The following is a 26,008-nucleotide window of genomic DNA, read 5'->3' on the forward strand; positions in this document are numbered from 1 at the left end:
AGGGAAAGGAGAATTGAAGCTCAGCTTCCCTGGGAGAACGACACAGCTTCAAGATTTGAGGATAAACAAGGTCTGAACACATACTTTGGTTGTAATCATCTATCTGGCGACTCCATTGGAGGAAGACCGTCATTTGGTGACTCCACATTGAAGTTCTGGCTCAGATCGTGAGACATACTCGAAGAAATCCTCAAAAATCACCAGCTGAACCAGTACTTGAACCTGAGAGGACTGTAAGATCAAAGAAAGCTTCATAGAAAGGAGCATCAGGATCAGGTAACCCTAAGAAGTCTTATTCATCTCTGAATGTATTGAAGCCCCGGAAGTCGGGTCTACAACAAGGGGGATACCCGCCCGGTCCGGACCTTGGTTGGCAGCTCCTTATCCATTTATTATAGCGGGTCCGACTGGGGATATGGGACTAGTTTCCCAATCTATGAGTGTGTGTGTGTAGATTTTGATGTTCCTGATCTAACAGTTCCTAATTAAGATATTCTAATTCTAACTTTAATCTAATGCTATGCTATTGTAATCTAATAAGCAGCAACTTCTAAGTCTATACTAACCCGGGATGTAATTCTTCTATTATGCGATCTAGAAAGATTTCAAATAACAAATGGTAATAAAGATCATATAGCTATTATGAGAAAGGAAATCAATAAGGATGAACCACTTCGCATAAAAAGTTAGACGAAACAATTGTGAAAAACATATCGCATCATGAGCTATTCATACATTAAGCATAAATAAATAGCTATCACCGTACAAAAGTGCCAAATGATAACTCAGGCATTCATGCAATAATACATAAACAATTAAAAACTGTATACCACTTTAACACATAAGCATAAATGGTCAAGAGATAAAAGTACCATTTATGACTAGTCCTACTCATGAGCTTCAAGCGACAATGATTTATCTCTCTTTTCTCTAACATCCACTAAGAGTACAGAAGTGCAACATCAGTAGCAGATACCAAATGCAAACATCAACAAATCCTATTCCATTCATTCACCAAAAACTCCTCTGAGGGTGCAAAAGTGCATGTTCTGAGGACAAGTTTTTGATAAATTTCTGGACCCTTCTCTAAATGCATGAGAAGGGTTTAAATACTACTAACTAAATAACTTAATTACACAGATTCAGGATACGGTTTAAATGATCACCCTTTTTCTAAGCAAAAATAAAACAAAACTATTTCTAAAAATTAAATCTAATATCTAACTATTTCTGCATTTGCTCCTTAATGTTGCAAGCATTCAGTATTTGCCTGAGTAGAGTCGGCTAACTGTCTTTCGCTTTTGGTTGAGCTAAGCAAACAGAATTGGTAAGAGCTGGCACCATCTTCTCATCAAAATCAATGATATACTCGAGAGTCATCCTCTGACTATGTGGCTTTACCGCGTATGCTCGGTAATAATCTCAGTTCAACTTGGCTAACCCTTTGGATTGCTTCTGCCTTTTCTTTAGCTTTTTATTTCCAATTTGTTTTTTACCATTGCTTTCTTGCATTTTTCGGGCTTACAGGTGACTGAGCAGTTAGAGGCTTTCCTTCTTAAGCAATTTTCTCAGGGAAACTGCCTCCGTTCTTTGATCTGGGATTCTCTGATGCATTTTTCACCTTTTGTGCCTCTTCATCTTTATCGGGTATAAAGCTTCAAAATTTGTAAAAATAATGACCTCGTGATCTCTTGACCCTAAGCATTAAACTGCCTGTTGATATCAGCATCATTCAGTACTCATTCAACCATGGTTGTATATGAAATATTTGTAATGGATGGCTCAGCAGCATTCTGTGAATCTGCGGCTCTGTTGCATGCGGTATCTATTTACGAGGGCGTATTTTCTCTGTCTTTGAACATTGGAGCTCTACCCTTTTTCCTCATAGCTTCCTGCACATTGCTTTGTGTAACTTTTGTTTCGTTCCTGTAGTTCACAAGTGAGGAGAGAGTAATGATAATAAATAACGACAGGAAAGCTTTAAATGCTACGGATATACAAAAACACGCCATCTGATGTGAACTGGCTCTTTGAAAAACACAAAATCATATTTTATTAACAACTGGCATATAACTCATTAATTATCATTAAAGCGCGTATCCAGTTCTTGGTTTATGGAAAAAAAAATTCTTGAATATTGAGCAGGAAAATCTGCAATGGAATGTTTTTGCGATATGCATCGCAGTATCGCATTTCGCTGTATCGCATTACCGCAATTTCATCGTGTTGTTCTATCGCAAGGTTGCTTGATCACGCTATCGCAAGGATCGCAGATCGCAGTATCGCAAGATCACAGATCGCAGTATCGCAAGATCGCAGATTGCAGTATCGCAAGATCACAGTATCGCAATATCACAAATCGCTCAATCGTTTAATCGTTATGTGTCTTCCAAGCAATTTTGCGAGATGCAATATGCGATATCGCATATCGGCGATTTTTAAGGTTTTGCAATGTGAGTGTTTCTTAATGCATGCGATGCGATGGAGTTCGCGTCGCAATCTCGCATTTTATCATTTTGACTCATAAGAAAATGCCCTATCATTCTTTGCGCGATGCGATATTTCTTAAGGAGTGACATATATTAGCACTAATTGATTTTTTGAATTTTTTTACTAAGGGTACCCACTTACATAGTGTTATTGCTAATACTAAATAAGGAGGGGGGTTGTTGGTGGCCACAACAATTGGCGATTCACTTGGAAGAACCAGTTATCTCTGTTTTTCTATTGAATTTTCTAAACTTCCAAAACAGAAAATTTTTCAGAAAATTATACTTTATTATGGAAAGATAAAGTACATTATGCTCTAACCTGTCAATGATATTTTGTTTCAACTATTTTCAACTTTGATTATTTGCTTCCTCAAGCTAGTCCTTGTATTTACATCATTCATTACTTGGTCTTGTAAAGATAAAACAAAGTCTTCTCTATAAACCAGTTTTAAATATGCTCATTTGTCGTAGGTAGAGCCTCTGCTACCAGCAGGCGTTTATAGCCTCGACAGGGTCACCTGTTACCTAGCAATGATCTCGTATCCTACTTAAGGGTGCCTAAAACTTTCAAAGAAAAATCCATATCCACACTTATTGCTTTGATTTTCTTTTTTACTCTTAAAGAACAATGTCTTGCTTTGGTAGCCAAATTATGACACAGTCATTCACTTGATTTATAACTTTGCTGAACAAGTTGGCTCGTGATGAGACCCCTTGTCTTTTGATTGCAACAATCTTGACTCATTGCCCTATTGTGGTGTACAGTATTGGCAAAGTCAGCAAGTTATAATATATGTGATTATGATAAGCTGGCTCGTGATGAGACCTCTTATTCTTCAAGATAAAGAGTATCCTTGGGTTGTTCCTCTGAAAGTTGTGATTTCCTTAGCAGGGAGGAAGTCATTGTTTCCTTAAGATAGCTCTGGAAAACAATAATAGAGTTTTTGGAAACAACTGTTCTACACAGAATCTTTATTTTGTTATTGATACCTTTCATTGTACTGAGATAAAACAATTTCTTCACTAAAGGTTGTTTTCATCAAACTTTTTGAAGTTGAAACTAGTATCATATCTAGGCTAGAGTCTTTAACTGTATCTATCAATAATAAAGATCAATTTTCCAAAAGATTTGTTATTTATACAAGCGAAAAGTTCAAAATCTGAAAGAGAATTGGTGTCCTTTTCGTAAATGCCTAATGTAACTACTCACAACTGGTTTTATTATGAAAAGAAAAACCACTACTCTACAAAAATAGAAGAATAATCTTCTATGGAAAATATTTCTTGAGAATTTGTCCATTAATAGGCAAAGAGTCTCTTTTACCTGCTAAATCCTGTAACACAAACGTTGATGGACCTATGACTTCTACTATTTGAAAAGGACCAAGCCACATTCTTTGAAATTTTGTATGTTTGCCTTTCTCTTCATGAGCCTTGTCCCATTTTAAAACTAAGTCTCCTATCTGAAAATCTTTTCTAGTCATTATGTTTGAATCAAAAGAGGATTTTACTAGTGCTTGATGATGAGCATGCGTTTTCTTAGCCTGTTCTCGTTGTTCTTCTAATTTGATTATTTCCATTTGTCTTAGCTGTAAGGAGGAAGTGGGTACTTCATCAATGTATTGAACTAGAGACAAAGAGGGAATTGCCAAATGAGTCAGAAGAACCACTTCTTTCCCATAAACTAAATTAAAGGGAGAAGTGTTGATAGAAGCTTTTTGCATTATTAGGTCTGCCCATAAAGCATATATTAAAGCCTTATGCCAATTTTTATGATTTTGGTCAACTGTTCTTTTGATAATCCTGATTAGGTTTTTATTTGTGGACTCAGCTAACCCATTTCCTTGTGGGTAATAATTGGCCGAATATTTAAGTTTGAATCCTCTTTTAAGTACAAATTCAGTCATTGCATTTCCAGAAAAGTATGATGCATTATCAAACATTAAAGCGAAAGGAAATCCAAACCTGGTGATTATAAATTGATCTATGAACTCAATGATATTTTCAGCATTAGCCGTCTTGAGTGGAACTGCTTCTACCCACTTAGTAAAATAATCTATTGCTATGAGGATGTATCTATGCTGCTTAGAAGAGTGAGGAACGATCTCACCTATTATATCCAATCCCCACTGACTAAAAGGTTTCTCAATGTTAACCGGCTGTAGTGGCAAGGATGGCTTCTTTTTTCTTCCAGCAGTAGTTTGGCAGAAGTTTGGCAGACTTGACATTTCCTCACGTAACTGTGCAAGTCTTTAAATAACGTGGGCCAGTAATATCCTCTGTGCAAGATTTTATGTGCAGTAGCATCTCCAGCATAGTGTCCGCCTGCTCGCCCATCGTGGAGTTCCTGCAAAACTTTTTCAGCTTCAGATTTCTCAAGACACCTAAGAAGAACAGAATCATAATTTATTCTAAAAAGAATATCATTTATGAGCTGATATTGTTTGGCTTTCAACCTTAGAGATCTTTTCTTAGTATGATCGAGGTGTGAAGGAGCATACCCATTCTTAAGATAATAAATGATATCAGCGTATAATGACTCTGCATCGTTTAGGCTTACCTCGCACATTTGTACCTCTGCAAATGGAATTTCAGAAATTTGCGATGCTCCAGCCAGCATTTTTCAAAAGCCTTGGCCTCTTACAATGTTTGTTGGTTTAATCTCAATGTCATATTCCTGTAAGGCAATAACCCAATTGGCCCTTTTCTCACCCACATCCTTCTGTACTAGAAGATTCCTTACCGCTGGAAACGGTACTATAATTTTAGTATGGGTTTTGAGTAAGAAAGGTCTGAAATATTTGACCGCTTTGAAAATAGCATAAGCCTGTTTCTCCACGTCTGAATAATTTAATTCAGCGCCCTGTAAATTTGAACTGAAAACACAATTGGGGCTTCTGCTTTTTCTTGATTTGCTTGAGTGAGTATCGCAACATATGACCTATCTGAGGCAAATGTATATAAAATAAAAGGCTCTGAAAAATTCGGAGTTGCTAACGATGGAGCATTAATAATAGCTTGTTTGATCAGGTTGAATGCTTCGTATTCATCTTTGCCCCATTTAAAATTTGAGTTCTTTTTAATCATGGCTTGCAAATGAGAGACGATTTGTGAAAAATTTGGAACGAATCTCTTTACAAAGTTGATTTGACCAAGGAAAGATTGCATGGCTTTTTTGTTATGAGGTAAGGATATTTCAGAAATATCTTTGATTCTGTCGGAATTGATGTGAATACCGGATTTTGACACTATGAATCCTAGAAGTTTCCCTTCACTTAATGCGAAAAATATTTCTTTGGGTTAAGTGAAATTCCATACCTCAAACACGATTGGAAGATTTGTTTCAAGTCTCTAAGATGGTTGCTTCGTTTCTTAGAATACACTGTTATATCATCCAAATAACTTACTACAGTTTTATTGACTAAACCTTTGAATGCGATGTCCATGGCTCTCTGAAATGTGGCACCAGCATTAATCAAACCAAATGGCATCTTCTGATATGCCTATGTGCCCCATTTAGTTTTGAATGTGGTTTTCAACTGATCATCAGGATGTACCAACACTTGATTGTATCCTGAAAATCCATCCAAGAAAGACATTAATTCTGAGCCCGCCACTGCCTACAATATCTGTTCCATAGGTGGTAAAGGAAAATTATCTTTCTGACAGGCCTTGTTAAGGTTTCGAAAGTCAATGCAAATCCTAATATCTTTGTTTTTCTTTCTAACAGGTACCATATTGGAGACCCATTTAGAATGTTTGACAGGAAAGATTATTCTGGCTTTCAATAACTTATTGAGCTCAGTTTTTATCTGATTTTCTAAATTGGGATGGATCTTTCTCAGCTTTTGTTGGATAGGTTTTTCATTTTCGACCATGGGAATAGTATGTTGGATGATGGAAGTGTTGTATGTTTTCAGCTCATCATAATTTCAGGAAAAATCTTTTTTATATTGTCTCAAAAGACGAATATACGCTAATTTTTCTTCAGGGGCTAGGCCGAGACCTAGATTAATGTTTTGTGGTTTGGCATCGGTTCCTAGGTTTACTAATTCATAGTTCAAGGTTGAACTTTGGAGTTTTAATTTGGTAGACCTTTTAAACCGATCCTTCAAATCGTACAAGTCTTCTAACTTGACTACCGACTTAGGTATAGCATTGTTAGTGCTATCTTGTTGCAATTGTCGATCATGTTGGTCTTCGTCAATTATTTGATCGGAGTAGGATCCTTCAGATGTGAGGAAATTTACAATATCAGGATCGTCATTGAATACTCTCCAATTTGTGATGTTATCAGGAATGGATGGTCTAAAGATTAATTCTATTGAAAATCTATCTGGACTAAAATCTTCTGAAGGAATAAGCTTAGAAGCTACGTTTGCCAAAAGGTCTGCACTTGCGTTTTGGAGTCTGGGAATTGAAGAGATATTAAATGCTATGAAATGCTCAGTCAGATCTTGAACTAAGGATTGATAATGTTTTAAATGACCTGATAAGCAATGTATAGTATTACGTACCTGTCTGACCACAATCTCAGAGTCTCCAAAAACTTGAAGGTACTTGACGTCTAACCTGATTGCTTTGTACAACCCTTGGACCAAAGCCTCATATTCTGCTGTATTGTTGGTGCAATCAAATTCGAGTCTACATGTTAGCATGATTTTATCTCCTTCTGGACTAATTAGAATGCATCCTGCTGTTGTTCCTTTGTTAGATTTAGAACCATCAAAAAAAATTTCCAAAACAAAGATTTATTTACAGGACTATCTAAAAAATTGATACATTTCGAACTATCACTTCGAGAAAAATTTTCGACCTGGGACAAAATAGAGTGTTCTAAATAGGGTGATGCATGAGCATTGAAATTGCCGAGGAAAGAATCTACCGACTAATTGCCAATAATGCTACTGTTATATGCTACTAGTTCATTTTCCCCCTCTAGCTCCGTTACTATGTATTTCTGATGTAGTTCTCGTTCAAATTTTATTTGATTTGGTTTACCATTGTAGGGAAGCCACATGTGCGACCAGTCGGTTGCGAAGCATCCATGAAGTTTTTCTGACCAATCCCTGCTAAGAATTAAACCATAAAATTCTGGAATATCAGCAACTAAAATGTCAATAACTTGACATACCTTTGGGTTGGATGACAGCCTTATGGTTACTTGATTTAGTTTGCCAATCACTTCAACTTGAGATCGATGTAGTTGAACTATGTGCACAGCGGATTTCTGTGGTTGAACATTTAACTTGGCACATATGGACTTTGGTAAAATATTAGATGAAGCACCAGAATCTACCAAACAATTGTGCACATTTTTATTGAAAATTTCATAAGTAAGGAGAAATGGGGGAGTATGAGATCTCGATCTTCCTCCAATTAGAGCGATGTCATTTGGATCAATCTTATTGATCACATTAGTTGGAGGTCTTCCCATGTTATGAGAAGCTTAAGAAAGTACAGTGGCAGGCAAAGGTGCAACTAGCACAACATGTCATTCTTTCATCATTATCTTTTGTTGATGCTTTAACTTGCTCAGTTCGTAAAGGGTGATGTTGGCCCTAGTCTTTTTCATATCTTCTATAATATTATACTCCATTTCATCCGACACGATCAGTGTTTTAGATGGATTTGATTCATCTGTTTGGACTGGGCTGGTTTGAGTCGCTTTCTTTGTTGTGACTTTATCCTTTATTGCAAAGCTTGCGCTCTTTGACTTAGGGATAGTTTGGGGAGGATCAAGATGATTTTTAATTCGTGTGCTAACTGGGAATACTTCTTGATCTTCTTCTTGTGGGAGGATGAAATCCCACATTCCTTGTAATTCCACAACTTCTTCATCATCAGTTTGCCCTTCAGTGGCAATTTCCTCTTCCTCTTCTTCGGATTCAGCATTTGAAATAGCATTGGGTGGCTTTGAATCCGTTGAAGGGCCTCTTTTAAAAGCTCTGTAGGGCTTTTTTGAAGAAGTTTCTGCTACTTGCTTTTTGATGTCGACCATTTCATTGGACATGGTCTTTAGAACTTTCTACAATCCTTCCAAATCGAATGGATCTTTTGCTTGTTTCTTCTTGGAGTCTTCCTTGAAGGTGACTTTCTTGGATTTACGTTCCTCTATCGCGGATTTCTTTTCTAGGGCTATTATACGTTTCTCTACTGCTATTGCTTCTTTCATGTTTTCGGCTAAGGTTGTTTTATTATCCCTGTCCACGAAGATTGTTATGTTTGATGGTAGAGCGGTGATATACCATTCACTTCATACTTCTTCGCTGGGCTGGGAAGCAGTAGGAATTTTGTTTAGGATTTTATTGAAACGTAAATTGAAATCTTTTATAGGCTCTCTAGATTCGGCCCTAAGGTTGGATAGGTCATTGATTAACGTTGTCGTAGACCTGTCATCACCGAACTTGGTCAGGAATTGCTCCTAGAAGATATCCCAACTAGTGATAGATCCGAAGGGTAATGAAAAATACCATGATCTGGTTGTTCCTTGCAGAGTATAAGGAAAAAGCCGAACAACAACATCTTCATTAGTAACCCCATTGAGATTAATGGATAGCATAAAGTTGTTTATGTGCTCTTCTGCTAGCATGCCTGCCTCAGGATTAAATTTAGGCAGCCATTTCTCAGGATGGGTCAGTATTTGACTCAGGGGTGCAGGCATTAAGACTGCCCCAGGTTTATTCCATGGAGACTAGGCCATTGTTGTACTACTAACAGAGGAAAGTGCAGAAGATGATCCCTGTGGTTGGGAAGATGAGGATACTACGATTGTAGATGATTGAGGAAGAGTTGTGGGGGTTTAAGTGGACGGATGGATGATGATCTGAAGTGGCGGAGTGGATGGTGGACTTCGCGGTGAAGAAGTTGAGATGGATGATGCTGACGAAAGATTCTCGCTTTCAGACTCTTTAGGTGATTTCCTTGCTCTTTTCCTGGTAAGAAGAGGTAATTCGGTTGGCTAAACGCCAAACTTTTCACTCTTTAGCCTGGTCAGGGGATGAGCAGGGTTATATTGCGAAGTCACGCTGCCTTGATATTTATCAGACCTTTGAGGAGAAATAGAAAATTGCTGAAGTTTGTGAATCAGAGATTCGACTTCAGGAGGTTCAATAGTAGATTGTTCTGAAATGTCAAGGTTTGTAGTAGCGGTTGATACTCGAGCGACTTCTAACTCTGGATTTAAGTGTAATGGAGAAGTCGGGGGAGATGGTGAGGGCGATTTACTCTCAGAATGGTATTCAGATTTAGATTTACTTGCCATTCATAGTTCAGGCCCTCCTTCTAGAACCAAATATGTTGAAGCCCCAGAAATCGGGTCTACAACAAGGGGGATACTTGCCCGGTCCAGACCTTGGTTGGAAGTTCCTTATCCATTTGTTATAGCGGGTCCGACTGGGGATATGGGACCAGTTTCCCAATCTATGAGTGTGTGTGTGTATATTTTGATGTTCCTGATCTAACAGTTCCTAATTAAGATATTCTAATTCTAACTTTAATCTAATGCTATGCTATTGTAATCTAATAAGCAGCAACATCTAAGTCTATACTAACCCGGGATGTAATTCTTCTATTATGCGATCTAGAAACATTTCAAATAACAACTGGTAATAAAGATCATTTAGCTATTATGAGAAAGGAAATCAATAAGGATGAACCACTTCGCATAAAAAGTTAGACAAAACAATTGTGAAAAAACATATCGCATAATGAGCTATTCATAAATTAAGCATAAATAAATAGCTATCACCGTACAAAAGTGCCAAATGATAACTCAGGCATTCATGCAATAATACATAAACAACTAAAAACTATATACCACTTTAACACATAAGAAGAAATGGTCAAGAGATAAAAGTACCATTTATGACTAGTCCTACTCATGAGCTTCAAGCGACAATGATTTATCTCTCTTTGCTCTAACATCCACTAAGAGTACAGAAGTGCAACATCAGTAGCAGATATCAAATGCAAACATCAACAAATCATGTTCCATTCATTCACCAAAACCTCCTCTGAGGGTGCAAAAGTGCATGTTCTGAGGACAAGTTTTTGATAAATTTCTGGACCCTTCTCTAAATGCATGAGAAGGGTTTAAATACTACTAACTAAATAACTTAATTACACAGATTCAGGATATGGTTTAAATGACCGCCCTTTTTCTAAGAAAAAATAAAACAAAACTATTTCTAAAAATTAAATCTAATATCTAACTATTTCTGCATTTTCTCCTTAATGTTGCAAGCATTCAGTATTTGCCTGAGTAGAGTCGGCTGACTGTCTTCCGCTTTTGGTTGAGCTAAGCAAATATAATTGGTAAGAGCTAGCACCATCTTCTCAGCAAAATCGATGATATACTCGAGAGTCATCCCCCGACTATGTGGCTTTACCGCGTATACCCGGTAATAATCTCAGTTCAACTTGGTTAACCATTTGGATTGCTTCTGCCTTTTCTTTAGCTTTATGTTTCTAGTTTGTTTTTTACCATTGCTTTCTTGCATTTTTCGCGCTTACAGGTGACTGAGCAGTTAGAGGCTTTCCTTCTCGAGCAATTTTCTCAGGGAAACTGCCTCCGTTCTTTGATCCAGGCTTCTCTGATGCATTTTTCGCCTCTTCATCTTTATCGGGTATAAAGCTTCAAAATTTGTAAAAGTAATGACCTCGTGAGATCTTGACCCTGAGCATTAAACTGCCTGTTGATATTAGCATCGTTCAGTACTCATTCAACCATGGTTGTATATGAAAGATCTGTAATGGATGGCTCAGTAACATTCTATGAATCTGTGGCTCTGTTGCATTCGGTACCTGTTTATGAGGGTGTCTTTTCTCTGTCTTTGAATATTGGAGCTCTACCCTTTTTCCTCATAGCTTCCTGCACATTGCTTTGTGTAAATTTTTCTTTTCGTTCCTGTAGTTCACAAGTGAGGAGAGAGTAATGATAATAAATAACAACAGGAAAGCTTTAAATGCTACGGATATGAAAAAACACGCCATCTGACGTGAACTGGCTCTTTGAAAAACACAAAATCATATTTTATTAACAACTGGTATATAACTCATTAATTATCATTAAAGCGCGTATCCAGTTCTTGGTTTATGGAAAAAAAAATTCTTGAATATTGAGCCAGGAAAATCTGCGATGGAATGTTTCTGCGATCTACATCGCAGTATCGCATTACCGCAATTTCATCGTGCTATTCTATAGAAAGGTTGCTTGATCGCGCTATCGCAAGGATCGCAGATCACAGTATTGCAAGATCGCAGATCGCAGTATCGCAAGATCGCAGATTGCAGTATCGCAAGATCGCAGTATCGCAAGATCACAGATCGCTCAATCGTTTAATCGTTATGTGTCTTCCATGCAATTTTGCGAGATGCAATATGCGATATCGCATATCAGCGATTTTTAAGGTTTTCCAACGTGAGTGTTTCTTAATGCATGCGATGCGATGGAGTTCGCGTCGCAATCTCGCATTTTATCATTTTGACTCATAAGAAAATGCCCTACCATTCTTTGCGCGATGCGATATTTCTTAAGGAGTGACATATATGAGCACTAATTGATTTCTTGAACTTTTTGACTAAGGGTCCCCACTTACATAGTGTTATTGCTAATACTAAATAAGGAGGGGGGTTGTTGGTGGCCACAACAAAATGATAAAGTTATTGCTGAAGACTTATAGTTTGAAGATTTAGAGCACAACACTGCTAATAAGGAAAAACCTTCATAGATAAGTTCAGCCCCTTGTGTAGTTAGTTCCCCTTTGAATCTCAGTCCAAAGAAAGAATCCCATTCATTCCAAAACATCCCTTTATCTCTGTCGTCCATCATTTTAGTGTCAGTCTTTCCAGCCTTCCTCCAGTGATCAAATGTGCTCTTACAAAGTGATTTTGAAGTGTCAAGGTCAAATTTTGTCATTTTAGTGAGTCTTCAAGCAAAATTTGGTCACTAGGCATTAGGTCTAGGGTTTGCCCAAATGTCAGTCCATGTCATTATTCAGCTGAGCCTATCATCATTCAGAGAGTTTTCATTGTCATGTCAGTGTCTAATGAGTCATTTTACATCTTGTTCATGCTTCAGTTGTGCCTAGGCAAGCTCATTTCCCTCTCCTAGGGTTTTGAAGCCAATTTCTCTTGGGCGGCTAAATAATCGGCAAAACTCATATCCTGATGTTCATACACCTTCCCCTATCCTTAAAGTACCTTATCAAACACTTTCCATCCCTTAGATCCGCCAAATTCCTCATTTTTGCACAAACCCTAGTTTCTAGCTACAATCTGGCAATTTTCTAGGTTTGGCCTGTGTTTTGCCCTTTTGGACCCCTTCCCCTCACTCAATCTCTGAGATTCCACTTTCCCTGCTTCCTAACATCCCTCCCTACTCCCAAAAATTTCCCCAAGAATTTAGAAGCCCCCTATCCCCTTCATTTCGCTTCATTTCGACAAAATCCCTTGTTTCACACATCGGGACAAGTTTCATTCAAAAGTTGTTTCTGAGCAATAAAAGATGAATTTTGGAAAACTGAGAGAGGTTTTTGTCCACAACATGCCAAGGAAGAAAAATGTCTTTCACTTTTTACACAAGTGTCATGGTTTGAGAGAAATGTCAAAAATACCGGCGAGAACGAAGGTGCTCCAAGGACGGTTGGCCAAAGCACAAAAACGAAGGAAAACGCCCGATCCACTCCAAATTTTGGCCAAAGCCTCTTTGACTGAGCATGGTACTTGATTGGGGACTCCCAGCCCAAACTTCAAGAAATTTGGAGAAAATTTTGTCATTTGTGAATTTTTTGTACAATTTTACAGGTTTTGGTCATTGGAGTGGTCTCACCCCGCGCGCGACCACTCGGGAGGACTGCTCAGAATCACAAAAAGTTGACATTTTTGGAAAGGGCATGCAAAAACTAGAATTACCTATACTTGGGGTCAACTTGATTTTGAGATTTGGGCCTCCAAAAGCTCAAAATACATCAAAATTTTGACTTTCTGCCCACTTTTTGAGTTGCAGAAAGTGACCTTGGGAGAATTGACTTTTGAGGGGTCAAATCAACTCCAAATCCAGACATTCCACTTGGGATGGAAAGTAGACACACAAAGCTTTCCAATGAGCCATCTTGCACTTGATTTGGACAACTGGAACCCACTCAAAAAGTGCTGCAAAGGGGCGCGACCACTCGAGCTAAAATTGCCAGTTTTGACTTTTCAGGCCTGCAAACTCTGTTTTTTACCTTGGTTGATCATTTGTACTTGTAAATGATGGATGTATGGATAATTTTCATGGCACATTGATAGATTTAATCTCTCTTAACCCTTCTAGAAGCTTCCTTGATGTAAATAGTGAATATTTAATGCATGGATGAGTTAGCTAAGTTTTAGAGGCAAGTTGTTTTGACTGCCTATTATCTAGTGCTAAGTTTAGAATTAGTTCAAACTGCTCCTAGGAAGCTGAGCTCGACCCCTAGAGGTGGGGAAAGGAGTTAGATGGTCTATATTATGCCTTCTCTTGCTCATTTTCATGGTTGGACTCTTGTGGGAGAAGTATTATTGTATATTGTACATCTATTACTGCAATTTAAGGAAAAGGAAGGCCAGGGTTTTGCAGACATCATTGTGGATTCTTGTGGATTGTTGTGTTGATGGTGTGTTCTCTACATGTTATTGTAAGTGTGTTTATGTGTTCCATCTCTTTCTTTGCTGCTAATTGAACAGATGAAGTGATAAAGTTTGAATTCATGCATGCCATGCTCAGCTTTTAATTTTGTTCAATATCTATGTTTTCCACTGTCTAAAGAGGATTCAAAGTTGTTGTTTGCCCTCTTTAGCTCCTCCTCTATCATTCCTGATCATCCATCTCAGATTAAGGCATCAGCACTCACTCCTACCTTGCCCCAAAGATCCCCCTGCAAAAACTGAGCCCAATCCCCGCACCCTGAATTGCACTCCCTCCAATTGCCACCAAAAACCCCAAAAATCTTTAAATCAACCTCCCTTATCAATTTACTAGCCTAAAATCTTTATTCCTAATTGGTCAGCTTATCATATTGAAAGATCTACCGAATCTGACCCGAGAGAGCCTTCTCATACCTCGTATGGCTAGCTACGAGGTGAAATGGTTTGATGTAGCCTTGAGAGTTTGTCTATCTCAGCCTAGGTGAATTCCAAGCGCTAACACATCACATTACTCCCTACCATTCAACCTGCTAGTATTCTTCCACATTTTCCAATTATGGTAGGACAGCAAGCACCTTCGAGGATAGAAAGAATTGTAGCTGCCAGATATGGACCTTTAGTCTTCTCTGTGCCTTTAAATCCTATGCCTGTGGGATAATATCAAAAATATATGCCTAAATTCACTGGAACAGAGGGAGTGACAGTAGAAGAACACCTTGAAGCTTTTTATAGTTATGCTGATAATTTAGATATAAGTGAAAATGATGTGTGGATGTGATTTTTTGTCCAGAGCCTTGATGGAGAGGCTAGGAAGTGGTTCAGAGAATTACCCCAGAGATCTATAATAGATATTGAAGCATTAGATGATGCATTTTTGAAGCAATGGGGAGATAAAAAGGACTTTCTGTATTACCATACTGAATTTGGTAACCTGAAGAGGGAAAATGGTGAATCAATACCTGATTTTAGTAAAAGATTCAATGGAATGTATAATAAGATACCATCTGAGGTAAAACCTACTCCTACCTCTGCCAAACTCACTTATGCCAATGCTTTTGACTCTGATTTCTGCTTGTTATTGAGAGAAAGGAGGTGTGCTACTCTAGCAGACATGCAGGATGCAGCACTAGAAGTAGAGTCCAATATCATGGCTACAGAAAAGCTAAAAAGTCAAGCCGACAGAAGGAGGCAGAGAGGTCAGGCTTCTACTTCTTTTGCTTCATCTTCAGAGCCTAAATTAGAAAAAATGACCAAGATGATAGAGTCATTGGCTATTGAAATTTCTAAGTTAAAGGTTGAGCAGAACTCAGGGAAAACAAGGCAGCAAAACACATTTGCTCCAAGAAACCCCAATCCATTCAGAAGAGCAAATGAGTAGTTACAAATTATGCAAAGGGGTGAAGAAACAAAGGAAGAACAAAAAGTAAAAGCTCCTTTCCAAAATGTAGTCACGGAGGAGGAACAATTTGAAGAAGATGAGGATGAAATTCACTGCATGGAAGATAAAGGAAGCGCTGCATTTTTTACGTTGGTTGAGTATGAACAATCATTGCTACAGGAACAAGACAATCAAGAATGGAATAGAGGCGTTGTTCTACAAACTAGTGACCATCCGAGATATAATCTGAGGTCCAATGCAAAAAATGCCAAGGAGAATCCTGCCCAAAGAGTTGCTGTCCAAACAGAATCACAGAATGTCAAACAGAGAAAGCCAGCAGCTGATCCAGTCATCCTCAAAGCTCCAGTTCAAGAGGTAAAAAGTTCTGATAAATCATCTTCTTCTTTCAGCTTTGAGTCAGAAGTTCAAAAATTGAAAATATATGTGCCTCTGGTTGAGTTGGTGAAGAGTGAAGTGTTTAGAAAGCCCATCTTTGAAGCCCTTGAGCTAGAAACTAAACAAAACTCCACTGACTCTATTAATTTGCAAGATGACAAGCCTGCCATTGTTCTTAGCCCCATGATTGAACCTGCTGATAATAATTCTCCATCTTTTTATGTCTCATTGACCATTCATGACAAAATCCTCCACAATTACCTGCTAGACACAGGGGCCAGCCATAATTTAATGCCTAAAGCTGTCATGGAAGTGTTAGGCCTTGATATCACTAGACCCTATCATGATTTATTTTCCTTTGATTCAAGGAAGGTGAAATGCCTTGGATTGATTAAAAATCTGGCCATTATCTTAACTTAGCTTCCCATGAAGAGTATGATGATGGATATTGTGGTAGCAGATGTCCCTCCTAAGTTTGGCATGCTGTTGTCCAGAGGGTGGATTAAGAGACTAGGTGGTACATTACATAATGATCTATCTTATGAAATTGTCTCAGTGTTTGGAGGAGAAAGCAGGAGATTATATAGAGAGGCACAACTGGCATACATCATTAGTGATGAGAAGAATCCTACAAATCATCCTATATATGCAGTGGACACTAATTTTGGAGCATGTATTCTCGAAATAGAAGAATCTCAGAAGGCCGAAATGCAGCTCAGGAAACTAATAGTGCAGGCCGAGGAAAAGCAAGGAAGTCAGGTTTGGGAGATGTTCTTTGATGGAGCATGTTCCAGGGAGACTGCAGGAGCAGGGGTAGTGCTAATATCTCCACAGCAAGAAAGTATTCAGCTGTACTTTAAGCTGGTTTTTCAAGTCACAAACAACATAGCAGAATATGAAGCTCTGCTATTGGGCCTTAATGTAGCAAAAGACAGAGGAATCAGGAAGCTGAAGGTGTTTGGAGATGCTGATTTAATTATACAGCAAGTGAATAAAACATTTCAGTCATACAGAGATGAGGTATGGAGAATCATAGATTCTTTTGATTTTTTCTGTATTTCATACATTCCTAGAGCCCAAAATCAGCTTGATGATTCCCTTGTTTCTACTAGTCTATTTATTCCTCCCATGCCTCCCAAATTAGTTTATGAAGTGCGAATGAAGTATAGACCATCCTTGCCTGACAATGCCCACCATTGGAAAGTTTTTGAAGATGATAATGAGTTGAATAGGTTCTTGCAAGTCATTGATGAATTTTCTGAGATGCAAATTGACCAAGAAAATGAAGCCTTGGAAGAAAGCCACCAGCCACAACTTAGAAATAAAATTGGTAAAAACAGAATTGTCTAGATTCCTAGTAACTGTATTCCTAAGGGTCTAATTCCGCTTAAAAGACTCTTTGACCAAAATGATGTGCCTTACAAAGCTACCCAAAAAGAAGACCAATCTTCAGTCTATAAGCATGATGTAGGAAGTCCAGGTCAACCTAGATATGTAAATCTATATACTCATTTGTCTGCTGATCAAAGTGCTAAACACTATAATTTAATGAGGCAATTTGCTGATGTGTTTGCCTAGGAGTATAGTGACCTGAAAACATATGATAAGAACATAATTCAGCATAAAATCCCTCTGGAAAAAGACACCATTCCTTTCAAACAGAAGCTGAGACCGATAAATCCTATGCTTCTTCCTCTAATTGAAAAAGAAATTAAAAAATTGTTGGCTTCAGGGATTATAGTCCCGCTCAGGTATTCGAAATGGGTGGCCAATCTAGTGGTGGTGAGGAAGAAAAGTGGTGAAATTAGATTGTGTGTTGATTTCAGAAATTTGAACAAATGCTCCAAGAAAGACAACTATCCTCTACCAAAGATGGAGCATTTGCTGCAAAAAGTCTTAGGAGCTAAAGTGATGTCATTTTTGGATGGATTTTCAGGCTTTAATCAGATTGTTGTGCACCCATATGATCAAGAAAAGAATGCATTTACCACTCCTTGGGACACTTTTATGTATGTCAAAATGCCATTTGGATTGATGAATGTTGGAGCCAACTTTTAGAGAGCTATGGACATAGCATTTGTGGTAGAAAAGGACAAATTTGTGCTTATCTACCTTGATGATATAACAGTTTATTCTAGCAGCAATCAAAATCATTTACAGCATTTAAAAAAAATATTCTTGAAGTGCAAAAGGTTTGGAATTTCAGTCAATCCCAAAAAATCTCAATTTGCTTTAAATGAAGACAAGCTGTTAGAACATATTGTGTCTGCTGCAAGTGTTCAGATTGACCCAGAAAGAGTCAAAGCCATACAGACTTTGTCTGTCCCAAGATCAAAGAAAGATATCCAATCATTTTCGGGCAAAATTAATTTTGTCAGGAGGTTTATTCCAAATTTCGCAGAATTGGTTAAGCATGTGACCTCCATGTTGAAGGAAGGATCAGAGGTAAGATGGACTGGTGCAACAAGAAAATCATTTGAGTCTATTAAAAAGGCTATTATGGAAGCTCCAATTTTAATAAGTCCAGACTACAGCAAGGAGTTTCATATATTTTCATTTGCCTCTGAAAATACTATTGCAGCAGTTTTATTGCAGCAAGATGTAGAAGGTTCAGAACATCCAGTAGCATTTTTCAGCAAGAACTTGGGGGATGCTGAACTAAGGTATGATATTATAGAAAAACGGGCATATGCTCTTATTAAATCCTTAAAGGCTTTCAGAGTTTATATCTTGCATTCAAAAATAATTGCATATGTGCCTTCTGCTGCAATAAATGATGTCTTGACACAACCTGATGCTAATGGAAGGATGGCAAAATGGATTGCAAAAATGATAGAGTTTAATATAGAGCTGAAGCCCACTAAGCTGGTCAGAGGTCAGGGGCTTGCCAAGTTATTGGCTGAAAAAAATTGCAGGTCTTTAGATGTTGATTTCTTGTGCACAATTGCAGAAAATGGTCAGGTAGAAAAAGAGGAAGCAGCTGAATTAGAGAGGAAGCAGTTAGTGGCCAAAAATCCAGCTTCATGTAACTGGTATGCTGAAATAATTAATTTCTTGCTGAAGCTAGAGGTCCCTTCAGGATTTACTCAAAGTCAGGCCAAAACTTTAAAACTTAAGAGCAGCAAGGTACTGCATTCTGGAAAATTTGTTGCACTGGAGGGATTCATCTGGAATATTTTTAAGGTGTCTGGACAAAGAAAAGTCAAAGGAAGTTATGTAGCAATTTCATAATAGCATGTGTGGAGGGCACCATTATTGGAAAACTACAGCCCATAAAATTCTCAGAGTTGGGTACTATTGGCCCACTTTATTTTCTGATGTGTTTGTTTTGGTTAAATCTTGTGACAGGTGCCAAATATTTGAAGGAAAGCAGCAGTTGAAGTCCCTGCCCCTAAAACCAATTCAGGAAAAAGGACCTTTTCAGCAGTGGGGCTTGGATTTTATTGGAGAAATCAATCCACATTCCAGTGGCTAGCACAGGTGGATATTAGTAGCCACTGATTATTTCACAAAGTGGATTGAAGCAGTCTCTACAAGGAAGGTTGATCACAATGTGGTCATGAAGTTTTTGACAGAAAATATCTTCAGCGGATTTGGTTGTCCACATAAATTGGTTACAGATAATGCAGCTGCCTTCAGGGCAAAAGAATTGGTGGAAATGTGTGATTCAATGGGGATTAAACTTGTTCATTCCACCTCATATTATCCACAGGGAAATGGTCTAGCAGAATCCTCTAATAAAAGTCTGATCAGGATAACTAAAAAGTTGTTAGAGGACAATAAAAAGAATTGGGATTCAAATCTCAAGTATGCACTGTGGGCTGACAGAGTGACCATTCAAAAATCCACAGGCAATTCTCCTTTCAAGCTGGTATATGGCACTGAGGCTGTATTTCCAATTCATCTAACTCTCCCTGTGGCAAAATTCCTTCAAGAAGAGCAGGATGAGGAAGAATGCATGGAAAAGAGGATCACTGATCTAGCAGAAATGCATCAGATTAGAGAACAGCTGGTTGAAAAAGCTGCAGCACATCAGAGAAGGATCAAGGAAGCCTATTGGGACTCATAAATTTCATATTTTCATCCACCTTTTTCTTCACTATTCATCCCATTAACCTTTTATCATATCATTTTCATAAATACATTTGGGTTTCACCTTATTATTTTCCATTTTATTCGTTTTTGTATTACAAGTGAATTTATAATTAAATATTAGAAAATATACATATTTATATATATATCTCAAGAATATGTGAGTTTTGTGATGTGTAGGAAATATGTGAAGAATTAATATCTGCTCCACCATATTAAGGAGATAATTATGCAAGCCTATTCCTAAGGAGAAAATCATGGAGGATTTGGTTGGCATATCTTATCCTATTCCTAAGGAGAAAATCATGGATGATTTGGTTGGCATATCTTATCCAATTCCTAAGGAGAAGATCATGGAGGATTTGGTTGGCATATCTTATCCAAGATATGTGAGAGATTTATGAAGGATTCAAAGGGATCATATTTTGTAATAATGGGAAAGTAGTTAAAAATGCTTGAGAGATTTGTGTGATCATATTTTGTAATAATGGGAAAATAGTTAAAAAATTGTTGCGAGATTTATGGAACTAAAGAGGATTAGTGGATGATCATTATGAGTTTTTTACTCATCCCATTGTATAAATAGGAGTACAATCTCCTCCATTTGTAATCTGGAAGTTTTTGTAATCTTAGAGTTGGTTTGTAATGGAGATTTTGAAATAAAGGATCATACTTCAATTTTGCTTCTACATCTGAATCTCCATTGAAGTGGTGTGCTTGTGGAGTTATGGAGGGCCCCCATGGCCTCACTTGCATGCTTATTTGTTTATAATTTATTTTATGTTTTTGTTTGATTTCAGCTTTCAAGTTTTGTTAAATTTTCTAATATTGGAAGAATCTTATTTGAAGGTGTTCTTGTAAGAGAACCGTAAGATCTCATATAATTATTAGATCTAGGTTTATTTCATTTCAACTTTTAATTTCTTATTAGATGTTCTAATGTTGGAAGAGATCTTGTAGAATATGTTCTTGTAAGAGAATCATAGATCTCAAACAATTGTTAGATCTAGGCTTGATTAGTTATTGAAAGAGATCTTAATGAATATGTTCCTGTAAGGGGACTTTAAGATCTTGGACAAATTAGGAATCTTTCTAGATCTATATATTTTAGATAAGCACTTCTAAGTTTACCTTCCCGAGTTGACATTAAATTAAACTCTAATTTTCATGCGCATTTTAGACCACACATTTTTGTGCCGTTGCCGGGGGAGTGCAACTAGAAGGATTTAGTAATTGTTTTTATGCATTTGTTTTTATGGACTAATTTGTGGAACTTGGTGACAGCAGGTTCGTAAAGGAGTTCAAAGTTTGGAGCATTTTTATTTTAGTACATAGTTATTTTAAATTTAGTTTTTATTTTAAACCCCCCATTTCTCACTAATCCATCTACGGATGATGAATTTGACAATGTTGAACAGGTACTTCTTGGAGAGCAAGGACAATAACCTTGAGCCAACTTTAAGAAAGGATTCTCACATACTTGCAAAACATAATGTAAAATTTTTAAATCTTGATGTGAGCATGTTCGAATTTTTAGTCTGTAGATGGCTTCATTGGAAGCATTCTTTTACTTAGAAAATAAAACATCTTTTAAGTTAATATAGAATAGATTAGAAAAATAAAAATGAGATCTCATTAGAAGTCATTAGAAGTCATTATCATTAGAAGTTTTTAGTTTTGTTTTCCAAAAATAAATCATCATGAATAAAAAGAACTGCTTCATCTTTGCATTTCTATGTCTTGTTTCTGTATCACGGGTGAGCCAGGAGCCTGATTATCAGAAAGATTTGTCTTCCGAGAGTCTAAATGCCCCCGCGACATTGCAGAAAGAGTGTAGATAATGCAAGGTTTTGTCACAGATCTTAATTGTGTTTTTTTTGTCGCAGATTTTAATAGTGTTTTATCCATCCACGTTAACCTGCATAAATAAAAAAAAAAATCAGGAGATTAGTATGCTCTCTTCCCGCGCTTCATGTGATCTGGAAGATCAGAAAATCTATTGATTTATTTCAAATAAAAATACTCTTGCTGGAGAACTAATCTGCAATGCGACAATAAAGAATTTTGTGAATGAGTGAAAAAACACCTTAAAATTTTTTTTAGATAAAACTTAGTCTTTTAAATTTTAGATTTTTAAAAATAATAAAAAAAATTCCCACATTAAAAAAAATAAATAAATAAATTTTGAAAAAAATAGCCATTTTTTTAGATAGGTTAAAAGAAAAATAATAATAATAATAATAAAATAAAATTTCTCAAAATTCATGCAAGTTTGAAAATAAAAATAAAAAAATGGAAAACTTGGAAACAAATTTTGAGGATCGATTATCAAACATTTGGAGGATTTTATAAATGTTTTTGACGGGCATATTTCATCTGACCCAAACAGGGAGTATTACTTTTCATGGTTATTTTAAGAATGGATTGATTTTAATATCATGATTCAGTCAATTTCAACACTTTGATTGTCTTTAATATGTTTTATTTGGTATGAAATTTTTGAGTAAGAATCATGAAGGAAATGGCCATTTCTTCTTGAACACACTTATCTTTTCTTTCTGCCAAGTTTTTTTTACAGGTTACAAGATAATCAAGTGATCATAAGGAGATTACATTGTGACGACAATTGGTCTTCCAAAGACTCAATTCATGAAAAATTCTAAAGACAAATCCAACTCCACAACCACAACCTTGCACCTCCCTTTTTGAAGCAGATTTTGAATTCCACCAATTGTAAATCCATAAAGCATGACATTTCCATATCCATTTTTCACAGCAAGAGTTCATATTCATACACCATGCATTTCCTTACATCCATTTTTGGACGCTTGAAGGAGCTAATTCTTCACTGCACATATCATGACATTTTCCACTCCACAACGATCCTTTTGTGTCATGATTACAACTCCTTGTTTTACAACGATGAATAAAACTCATTCCCTTTCCATGATTACATTGCCTTGTTTTCCTTGCCATGCTGATCCACATTGTTTTTCCGTGAGTTATTCCAATTTATAGTCCTACCAAATCTTTTTGTACAAACTCGCGTTGATTGATGTGGGATTCCTTAAGGCCCACCTTTCAACAAGTCTTGCCCCATCGACATCAGCACCTTATCTGGGAAATAGACTAGAGTTCCTTTTGAGTACCTAGAGGCTTGCATGCCTTACTGGCAAGTTCTCTCGCTGATGATCATGGGAATACATCAATGTCCCTTGATCTTCAGATCTCGCAAATGGCTCGACCTTAACACATCCATTCGCACTTCGCAAGATGTACTCGGGTACCTTGGCACTCATTGACATCAATGGTGAGTTGCCTCGCATTGGTTAACAACATACATCAATGGTCGGTAATCCAATGATTTCTATTCATGCTCGACATCGACACATTCTTTCGCATGATTAGAATTGTACCAAGAAGTTTAGTAACAGGTGAAGACTATACACTTTTTCACGACTCCCTCAGCAGTTACAGTAGCATGAATTCTGATCTATGAGAGTACCACAGTTCCACTTTCAGTGTTTATCTTTTCCATGATTCAGCATCAACATCTCAGATTCCTTCATTTCCCATGATCCAGTTACAACAACATCAGTCACATTTTCCTGATCTAGCAGCACTAGCAGCTACATTCCTATTGCATAGTTCATCATTCTTGGGTAAGTAGAGGTATGTTGTTTTCGAATATTTAATCATGCAATTCCTTATATGCTAACTTGAATATTTTGGAAAATTCCCTCACCATGCTACATTTCCTTTCATGAGCCATGTCAAGTTGCATGAGGACATGCAACCAATTCAGTTGAGGGGGGGAGAACTATATTCACTACATTTTCACTTCCATGATTCCATTTCTTCACCACTATCACTCCATTTACCATTCACCAACATTTATTTTCCAATGATACTTTGTAGCACTTTGCTTCATACGCAATATTGGCATGCTTCATTAATATTACAAAAGGGATTTCTTATGCACATTATGATTTCCAGTGAGTGTTTACATTATTATTGAAGAAAAGAGAACAGAAAATGAAATGAATGTTGTTAACACAAGAACCAACTTTCTTTTTATTCATGGTTGTCACACAAGAACCAACCACAAGAAAATGTAAGTTGTTACTCATGTCTTTCACATATCCTGGAAACATTCATTATTAAAGACATCATCATGTAAAGCCAAAGTTGTTCAAGATGCCAAATGTTCTTAAAGAGACCCATGCATGGTTGCATGAGGACATGCAACAAGTTCAGTTGGGGAGGATGTTGGGACTCAGAAATGTCATATTTTCATCCACCTTTTTCTTCACTATTCCTTACATTTTATCATCCCATTAACCTTTTATCATATCATTTTCATAAATACATTTGGGTTTCACCTTCTTATTTTCCATTTTATTCGTTTTTGTATTACAAGTGAATTTATGATTAAATATTAGAAAATATACATATTTTTATATATATCTCAAGAATATGTGTGTTTTGTGATGTGTAGGAAATATGTGAAGAATTAATATCTCCTCCACCATATTAAGGAGATAATTATGCAAGCCTATTTCTAAGGAGAAAATCATGGAGGATTTGGTTGGCATATATTATCCTATTCCTAGGAGAAAATCATGGAGGATTTGGTTGGCATATCTTATCCAATTCCTAAGGAGAAGATCATGGAGGATTTGGTTGGCATATCTTATCCAAGATATGTGAGAGATTTACGAAGGATTCAAAGGGATCATATTTTGTAATAATGGGAAAGTAGATAAAAATGCTTGAGAGATTTGTGGGATCATATTTTGTAATAATGGGAAAATAGTTAAAAATGGTTGCGAGATTTATGGAACTAAAGAGAGATTAGTGGATGATCATTATGAGTTTGTTACACATCCCATTGTATAAATAGGAGTACAATCTCCTCCATTTTTAATCTGGAAGTTTTTATAATCTTAGAGTTGGTTTGTAATGGAGATTTTGAAATAAAGGATCATACTTCAATTTTGCTTCTACATCTGAGTCTCCATTGAAGTGGTGTGCTTGTGGAGTTATGGAGGGCCCCATGGCCTCACTTGCATGCTTATTTGTTTATAATTTATTTTATGTTTTTGTTTGATTTCAGCTTTCAATTTTTGTTAAATGTTCTAATATTGGAAGAATCTTATTTGAAGGTGTTCTTGTAAGAGAACCGTAAGATCTCATACAATTATTAGATCTAGTTTTATTTAGTTTCAGCTTTTAATTTCTTATTAAATTTTCTAATGTTGGAAGAGATCTTGTAGAATATGTTCTTGTCAGAGAATCATAGATCTCAAACAATTGTTAGATCTAGGCTTGATTAGTTATTGAAAGATATCTTAATGAATATGTTCCTGTAAGGGGATTTTAAGATCTTGGACAAATTAGGAATCTTTCTAGATCTATATATTTTAAATAAGAACTTCTAAGTTTACCTTCTTGGGTTGACATTAAATTAAACTCTAATTTTCATCCACATTTTAGACCACACAAAGCCTTTGACAAGAAGGCAAAAACAAACAATTTTCAGATTGGTGACTTGGTTTTGAAATGGGATGCATTGAAGGAAAAGAAAGGCAATCATGGGAAATTTGATGCTTTCTAGACAAGGCCTTTCATCATTTCACAAATTCAAGGGAACAACACCTTCATACTGAAAAGTATGGGAGGAGAGATAGTTTTTTATGGCCCAGTTAATGGGTTGTTTTTGAAAGTTTATGTTGTTTAAGGTCTTTGGCCTTAAAGGTTGTAAATATTGTGTTTTTATCAGTTTTAGTATAGACGCAGTAGACTCCATGCCCAATGGAACACTAGGAATTTTGGCTAATTTGTGTTCAGCTAGAAAGGCAATGGTCTGCAAGTTCTTGAGACCTCATAGGGAGGCTCTCATCCCCAGAAGGAGCCAGTGCTAGCTTTGCTACATTTGTGACATCTGATGGATGGAGAGCAAGGGTGGCAGCCTTGTTTC

General features: G+C 36.9%; 1 protein-coding gene across 1 annotated transcript in view; it reads left to right on the forward strand.

Annotated features, from left to right (window-relative positions):
• Positions 1-24,924, forward strand: part of LOC149142205 (uncharacterized) — a 61,249-nt gene extending 36,325 nt beyond the window's left edge. The window contains exon 5 of the transcript XR_016264195.1: positions 24,527-24,924. The gene's annotated coding sequence lies outside the window, so the exon portion shown is untranslated. The remainder of the gene's footprint in view (positions 1-24,526) is intronic.
• Positions 24,925-26,008: the final 1,084 nt, after the last annotated feature.

Source organism: Pinus tabuliformis, chromosome X (genome assembly GCF_031772625.1).
Source record: "Pinus tabuliformis cultivar Carrire ecotype Pingquan chromosome X, CPIR1, whole genome shotgun sequence".
NCBI classification, from domain to species: Eukaryota; Viridiplantae; Streptophyta; class Pinopsida; order Pinales; family Pinaceae; genus Pinus; species Pinus tabuliformis.